This window comes from Cucurbita maxima, unplaced genomic scaffold, assembly GCF_002738345.1.
Source record: "Cucurbita maxima cultivar Rimu unplaced genomic scaffold, Cmax_1.0 Cma_Scf00073, whole genome shotgun sequence".
NCBI classification, from domain to species: Eukaryota; Viridiplantae; Streptophyta; class Magnoliopsida; order Cucurbitales; family Cucurbitaceae; genus Cucurbita; species Cucurbita maxima.
The window spans coordinates 148,456-157,141 of record NW_019272089.1 but is presented as its reverse complement, the minus strand read 5'-3'; the positions used below and the strand labels follow the sequence as shown (position 1 = coordinate 157,141).

Genomic DNA, 8,686 nt, shown 5'->3' with positions numbered 1-8,686 from the left:
GAAACAAGGACTCGCACGAGAGGAACCTACATTTATGGCCATACTATTGATGGAAGAAGCGACCATTGAAGAAACTGTCCCAAATGAAATAAAAGAGGTACTAAACAACTATGCCGACATAATGCCAGAGAGCTTACCCCAAACAACCTCGTCGAGGCATTGATCACGAAATCGAACTCCTCCCCGGGGTTAAGCCGCCAGCGAAGAACGCATACCGGATGGCTCCGCCTGAGCTAGCCGAATTGAGGAAACAACTGGATGAGTTGTTGACGGTGGGATTCATCCGCCCGGCGAAGGCACCTTACGGAGCCCCCGTACTGTTCCAGAAGAAGAAGGATGGGACGTTGCATCTGTGCATAGACTATAGAGCCTTAAACAAGGTGACGGTACGCAACAAATATCCACTGCCAATAATATCCGACTTGTTCGACCAACTTCACGGGACCAAATACTTCACGAAGTTGGACTTACGATCAGGGTATTACCAAGTACGTATTGCCGAGGGGGACGAGCCCAAGACGACGTGTGTAATAAGATATGGGGCCTTCGAATTCCTAGTAATGCCCTTTGGCTTGACAAACGCCCCAACTACTTTCTGCACGTTGATGAACCAAGTTTTCTACGAATACTTGGATCAGTTCGTCATAGTATACCTCGATGACATAGTTGTTTACAGCACAACCCTAGAGGAACACAAAGTGCACTTGAAGCTGGTGTTTGACAAGCTGCGACAAAACCAACTGTATGTCAAGAAAGAAAAATGTGCCTTCGCACAAACATGCATCAACTTCCTTGGACATGTCGTCAAATGTGGACAGATTAGTATGGATAGCGATAAGATAAAAGCTATCCAAGAATGGAAAGTTCCTACTTCCGTATCCGATGTGCGGTCCTTCTTAGGATTAGCCAACTACTATAGACGGTTCGTCGAAGGGTTTTCATGACGAGTCGCCCTATTGACAGAGCTATTGAAGAAAGACCACACTTGGTCGTGGTCAAATAATTGTCAAATGGCCTTTGAAGATCTGAAAGCAACCATGATGAGGGGTTCTGTCCTCGAGTTGGTAGATGTTACAAAGCCATTTGAAATAGAAACAGATGCTTCCGACTTTGCCCTAGGTGGGGTCCTTATTCAGGAACACGACAGCTTTGGGTTGAGGGAGACCTTCTGATGACAAAAGAAAACAGATTGTATGTCTCAAGAACGGGAGAATTGAGGAAGAAGCTCATTCAGGAATGTCATGAAACCTTATGGGTCGGACACCCTGGGTGGCAAAGAACATACGCCCTAATAAGAAAGGGGTACTTCTAGCCAAACATGCGAGACGACATCATGCAATACACCAAGACGTGCCTCATCTGTCAACAGGACAAAGTCGAGAAAGCCAAAGTCTCAAGACTCTTGGAACCTCTGCCTGTGTCAACAAGACCCTGGGTAAGTGTGTCTCAGGATTAACACACCTCCCAAAAGTCGGGGAATATGACGCCATCTTGGTTATCGTAGACCGATTCTCAAAATATGTGACGTTCGTCCCCACTCCCAAATTATGCTTGGCTGAACTCACAGCCCAACTATTTTTCAAACACGTTGTAAAGTTATGGGGCATTCCGTCGAGCATCATCAGTGATAGGGATGGTAGATTCATTGGGACATTCCGGACTGAGTTATTCGCCTTCTTGGGAACAACATTAAACATCTCCTCGAGTTATCACCCTCAAACCGATGGACAGACAGAACGGTTCAATTGCTTGCTCGAAGAATACTTACGTCACTTCGTCGACGCTTGCCAAAAGAACTGGATACAACTATTAGATGTCGCCCAATTTTGCTTCAATTGTCAAACAAGCTCATCTATGGGAAAAAGTCTATTCAAAATTGTAAGTGAACGACAACCGGCCTTATCCCATATTATTGATCATCCTTATGCAGGAAAAAACCCTCAAGCTCAAAACTTCACAAGAGAATGGAAGCAGGCAACAGATATAGCCTGGGCATATTTAGAGAAGGCTTCCAGGCATATGAAAAGTGGGCAGACAAGAAGCGTCGCCCCCTTCAATTCCGAACAGAAGATCAAGTTCTCATCAAGCTGAAACCAGAACAGATCAGATTTTGCAGCCGAAAGAACCAGAGACTAGTTCAAAAATGTGAAGGCTCGGTTGAAGTCCTTAAAAAGATCGGGGCTACCTCCTACCGAGTTGCACTACCTGCATGGATGAAAATCCACCCAGTAATTCATGTGAGCAACTTGAAGCCCTACCACCCTGACCCCGACGACGACCAACGAAATTCAATCACAAGACCGAGCATCGGTCTGAAACAAAAAGAAACCAAAGAAGTAGAGGAGATCCTAGCCGACAGGGTTAGGAAGATAGGAAGACCTGTACGGACGATTCGTGAATTTCTTGTCAAATGGAAGAATCTCCCTACAGAGGAAACCAGCTAGGAACGCGCCGAAGATCTGAACTCCGCCGCCACCCACATCGCAAGGTTTGAAAGTAGTCGGGCGTGTATATTATGATGATGATGATCATCATCATGCCTCGCATGACACTCAGAGGTCTGCTGTCCTCCAGACGTCGTTACAGACAGTTAGCTCGACTATGATGGATCCAGGGGGTGTGAACCTCTTAGGGATCTACTCTCGCACGTGTGGATCGTGTATAGGGAAGTACTGTACATCTAATTTTGTCTGGACTGGAGTTCCCCCCTATGATGGTTTTAAAGATAGGTCCCTAGATCATGAGTTGCATGTGTTTGCACTCTCTCACCCCAATAGTGGGTCACTTACTAATTATTTCTTAAAATACTCAAACTGTAAGCTACTTTTATTTCAGGTAAAGGTATGACAAGTGTATAAAATAGTAGTATTTTATTTTCTTAGACTTAGGATAGTATAGAGCATTTATACTTTTTAATTGTTTTATTTATTATTTTTTTTTTTATGTTGTTTTAAAATGTTTTCGAACACATAAGTCCATGAGAGTGTTTTAAGATGAAGTTTGTGTTATATGTTGAAGTTTCAAATTATTATTTCCGCACAAATAAGTATGTTATGTATACAATATCGACTTTAGATTATCATAAATCTAGGGTCATTATAGCGAGGGGTGTCGAAGATGTAGCTTCGTGGTTGCATGGAGCATGTTCCTATGGAGTTGCCCAAAAATTTCGACGACTCGCCAGAATTCTCGGGATTTCTGGTGAGTTTTTTTTTTTTTTCTTTTTTGTATCGTTACAACAGTTATCCTTTATTATTATTATTATTAGTTAATTTATTTTCTTGATTTTTATATTAATTTTTTTTTTTTTTTTTTTTAAGGATGGTTTCATTTACATAATTTTCAAAAAAAAAAAATAGAATAAGTAACCGTCGAAATTGGGGAAAGGATCAAAATGTAAATTGGAAGCCTTTCTCTTATATCAGAACCTGACGACATTGGGTGTAATAATAAAAAAAAAAAAAACAAATCGGAAGCCTTTCTCTTTATCAGAGCCAGGTTTCGATCCTGGGACCTGTGAGTTATGGGCCCACCACGCTTCCGCTGCGCCACTCTGATTTGTTTAACATTCTATGATTAAATGTTATATAAATATTATGTTTTAAATATGTATGTGTGCTGATTCTGTTTATTCAGTCTTCATTATTCCTTAAAATTTATTCTTATGTAAAAAATAATAATAAATAAATAAAATATGAGTTCATTTAATATTCAGCTCCATATTACAATAATTAAATGATAATTCAGTTTCATTTTTAAAAACTAAACTTTATTTTATTCATTATGTCTCACAAAATATTTATTTCAGCCAAAATTGTTTTTTTTTTTTTTTTTTGGAATATAGTTTGCTTCAATAAACATTTTTTATTTTTGAAAATTGTGTTTTAAAAAATAATGCTAAATTATGAAAATTAAAAAGAAAATTATAAATTTCATTTTCTTTTTGAAATTTTAATTCAAATTTGTATATTATTTTTAAAACGTAGGTATATTATTCTCCGACATTTTGAATAAAACCTCCCATCCAATGATCCTTTAGGGTTACTATGAGTTAGCGAGGGAACCTTGTGGACTTTCAGATGATGTAAAATTGATTAATTAAACTTTTTAATTAATTAATTTTCATTCATTTATTGCACGTCACTCCATTATCGACCTAGAGTTACACTCTTATGCAGTAGATGACAAGTTTAATCATAGATATAATCATTATAGGCAAGTTGCCCATTCACGAGTTGTTTGTAATTATAGCTGTGTCATCTTTCATCTTAACCACCATTGAACTTCCAACGAATAATCAAATCCATATCGAGCTAGTGAGATGGTGGTGCCCCATTGTTCATGTACCAAATTAGCATTTAAAGGATCTACTCATCGTCAAGGTTAGGTTCTCATTTCTTTATTTGGTCAAGCCTCTAAAATGGTAAACATATTAAATTGTCTACGAAAGTCATTATCATCCATGTTAAGTGCAACCTTCACAGACAAGAGTTTAGAAGTCAATTTACGAATTTATAAATAGAGATTAAATTTTTAGTGATCTAGTCTTGTATAAACTCATTATATAAAATACCCCTACTCGCATGTCTACACATGAACTATTTGAATCAAATCGTTCGTAATAATTGCAATGTGGGTTGTATCAATAATGTTACTAAGATAATGCACTCTGCGTTATCCATATACTATAGACCCTTTGGATTATTACATAAACATTATCATCTCATATTACAACCACTTACTATTTCAAGATTACATCGTAGACTAGTCTACAAGATCTCTAACCTAGAGTTCTGATACCAACTATAACGATCTTAGATTTCAGCTACCTAAAGTCGTTACTGTCATCTTAATCTAAGTTCATATGTGGAATATAACTCTTAAAAAATTATCGTTAAAATTATAACTTTAGAATAAACATAACTTCATCATTGAAAACATTGTCATGGTCTTACATGTTCAAAACATAATTCAGAAATGAAATTAAAAACGATAATGAAATTAATTTAAAACATGAAAGGCATAACAACTTATTCTATCCTATGTCTAGGAAATTAAATATGCTACTAGCTTATGCATGTGTCATGGTCTCTGATTTGCGATGTCGTCGTCAACCATACAGGAGTGCTTTGCCTTTGCCTGAAAAATGATGTAGTACATGGCCTGAGTATGTCAACTATAGGGGCCATGTAAAGATGTAAACACATGCAATAATGCTCTAGGGACCTATCATTAAAACATCGTAAGGGTGGCCTCCATTCCAAACTGAATTGGATGTGCAGTACTTCCCTACACACGACTCACACGTGCGAGCGTGAATCCCTAGGCAGTTCGTATCCCCGTTGACCCATCACAGTCGAGCTAGCTGTCTGTAGCGACGTCTGGAGGTCAGTAGACCCTTGAGTGTCATGCTCGGCATGATCACCATCATCATCGTAGTGTACATGTCCGTACCCATCATTATAAGAGAAGAAGTATCCCGATGCTTATGTACATACAAAAATTGCATGAGGTCCCTATGATTTCTTGTCTTTAAAACGTCTTTAAAACGTCTTTATGACACAACCCTTATATTACTATTAGTAATATATATTAAAAAATTAANAAAAAAAAAAAAAAAAAAAAAAAAAAAAAAAAAAAAAAAAAAAAAAACTGGGTTTTTTAACTTTAAAATTAGAAAAATAAACCTTCTAAATTGGATAAAGAATTATTAAAAAGTCGAAAGCCGTAGATGGGCCCAACGCCCTCTGAACCGGGCCCAGTCGTTTAAATCGGAAGCCCGACGAAATTGGGGAAAGGATAAGAAAAACAAAAGGGAATATCCGGAAGCCTTTCTCATATATCAGAGCCAGGTTTCGATCCTGGGACCTGTGGGTTATGGGCCCACCACGCTTCCGCTGCGCCACTCTGATTAGCTGAGTAATGTTTTAATTTTCTTTTAAATTATTAATTTTTCCCTAAATATATTGTTTGGTCCTTTGGATATTCCTTAAAATTTTTAAAAGAATACAATATGGTTATAATTTCTAAATTCTAACTTCTTTTATAATATAATAAGACTTCTATAAACATTTTATTTTTAAAAATTAAGCTTACCATCTTTCTCTATAGTTTTTTTTAATTATTAAAATTATAAAAATAAAAAATTTTAAAAATTTACAATTTTTTATTTTTTAAATTTTACTTCATTTTCTAAAAGTAAAATGTTTCTTTAACCCAAGTATATATATATATATAAAGGAAGTGGATAAAGTTTTTTTTTTTTTTTTAAGGTTATAAGAGTTTATCAAAATTGAATTTGAGTGCATATTTCACCTAACTAGTGTTAGTCTATGAAAATAGTCTTTACTCTTAGAAGTGCTGCAAGATAAATTGGTAACTTGATAATCTCAACATTTCCCCGCACAAAATTATATTTCAAATCTTGCTCCAAACTAACTATCCAAAATACACCATATATGTATGCACAATCATCACGTAGCATGAATTACTAACTATCCAAAATACACCATATATGTATGCACAATCATCACGTAGCATGAATTACAAGTTACACATATACAACTTAACCAAAAGATTGTTGGTTTTGGACAATTTCATACTAATAGATTAAGCTTTTATAGACCGCATAGAGTTAAACTAGTTGGTAATCTTCATAATTTATTTTAAGATCCATTAATCGTTTTGATTGAAGTCCTTAAGTTTAAAAATAAAAAATGATTCATGAACTAAAGATTTATAACAATATTATTTAGATAATTACTTTTAGTATTGGAATGCCTTAAGAGCTATGCTGGTATTTACTATTGTTCAAAATGTTTTAAATTATTGTTTGAAAAGTAAAGTCATGAATATTATGAATATATGTCATGAATGTTTCAAAAAATGTTTTCGTCTTTACTTCAAAACCTATATACATATATATATAATCGAGGGGATTGGCAGGTGGAGGAAAACATTCGTCAATGGTCTTGAAGTCTATAAACTGAACATATTATGTTTGCATTAACAGTACCTACCATCGGGCAAATAAATAAACATAACATGAATACAAAAAATCAATATTCGAATTAGATCCACAAATGCCTTGTAAAGAGAATTCGTCGAACTAGATCTTTGACTTGAACCAAGTGGTAATGGTGAAGAATGTCAAAAGAATAAATTGGTCAAAGCATTCGAATCATTCTCTAAATCAGATTATCCCATTAAAATGTTAGGGAAAAGTCGTACACAAACTGTTAGAATATGCCACTTCTAATGATTTTTGTGTAAGATGTTGTCATGGTACAAATCATGAGTTTTGGCAAAATATAATGCAGCCTCTCAAGACACCAATATTTCATAGCAATTTGCATAATATATGACCTTTACTTCTCTTTGCCTGATGCTGCTAAGTCCATTGTGTCATGACGAGAACACATCACGAAAAGATTACGGTAACATCAACCGAAGCGTGTGGCTATTATAAACTAGGTAAAGACTCACATAAGACATACCTATCCAGCTGAATTCATCAACAAAAGCGAGACCTCTTGAATCATCCATGAAAGGGTTATTGACTCAAGTCAAAGCATATCCATGAACTTCATCATAAACCATCCACTTCAATTGATCACAAAGCACCTGCAATGTATATAATAAACCATCCACAGGTCACTTGAACTGTTTATAATCCCATCTCTAAGCCTAGTATGTGTAATATTTTAAATGAAAAAAAGCTGAACTCGATCGTTGTAGTTGATCGGCCCCAGATAGTCCACATTGACCCTTGGAGTGTAGGAGCAACCCCCTTACTATAAATTCTTATCAGGCATTGTATGTGTGTGTGTGTATTTTGTATCTGAAAACTCTTCCACCCATTTCTTTTTATTATGGTATATATATTTTATTTGTCATTCTCATAATGCAAAGCTTATAGCATCCTTTGAATTTGAAATCCTACCTCATAGACTTCATTAATGAACATGCAGACATTCGTGAGTCTGGATCATTGCCACTCAAGTCTGGATGGCACTCTTCCATGCAGGCCCTTTTAATCTGTTCTGAGCTAGCATCTCCAAGTTATGAACAATAGTAGAACCAGCTCATCTGACACATTATACAGCTTATCACAATTTGATTCAAAGAAACAAAACTACACGATTTAAAATATTAGTAATAAAAACACAAGAACAAAATTTAAAAAACAAAAAAAGTGAACTACCAGAACAAGGCCTGTGCAACGAACATCATGAGAACGCAACTGTTTCGCGTAACTTTTAGTCTAAACAATCTTTTAAGTATTTAATGTAGATTTAAATGTTTTAAAAAAAAAAACTTTTAAATAGACCTTTTAATTAAACCGCCTGAATTTCATCAAAGAAAAATTGCTTTTAATCAACTTTATTTTAGGCTAGTTAAAGGATTCTAGTTTTTCAGGTTTTTCTCATTTTGGTCAAAAATCTATTAATCTTCCCAATTCATTAAAAATTTTAATAAATTTCAATGTTTGAAATCAAAAGGTATATGTTATCCATGATGCTTACAAAAGACTTTTTCAATTTACCATGAGGGGGTCATGATATAGGAAGTAAAAGTACCAAGACAATTTACACCCAGAAATGGCATGGTAAACAACATTTTCGAATAGCCTAAAGTAAGTTTGTGTTCATCGTAAATACTTTTGAATTCTTTTTTTTTTTTTTTT

The 8,686-nt window shown here is 35.4% G+C and overlaps 1 protein-coding gene and 2 non-coding genes across 3 annotated transcripts in view; all 3 read right to left on the bottom strand.

The window, feature by feature from the left end:
- Positions 1 to 3,486: 3,486 nt before the first annotated feature.
- TRNAM-CAU lies at positions 3,487 to 3,558 on the bottom strand. The gene has a single exon. It is a non-coding gene; the product is annotated as a tRNA-Met (tRNA).
- A 2,282-nt stretch (positions 3,559 to 5,840) lies between these two features.
- Positions 5,841 to 5,912, bottom strand: TRNAM-CAU. Its single transcript has one exon. It is a non-coding gene; the product is annotated as a tRNA-Met (tRNA).
- A 1,252-nt stretch (positions 5,913 to 7,164) lies between these two features.
- Positions 7,165 to 8,686, bottom strand: part of LOC111472462 (putative pentatricopeptide repeat-containing protein At4g17915) — a 7,504-nt gene continuing 5,982 nt past the window's right edge. Inside the window, exons 5-6 of the mRNA XM_023118101.1 lie at positions 7,943 to 8,088; positions 7,165 to 7,623 (exon numbers count right to left, since the gene is read on the bottom strand). The gene's annotated coding sequence lies outside the window, so the exon portion shown is untranslated. The remainder of the gene's footprint in view (positions 7,624 to 7,942; positions 8,089 to 8,686) is intronic.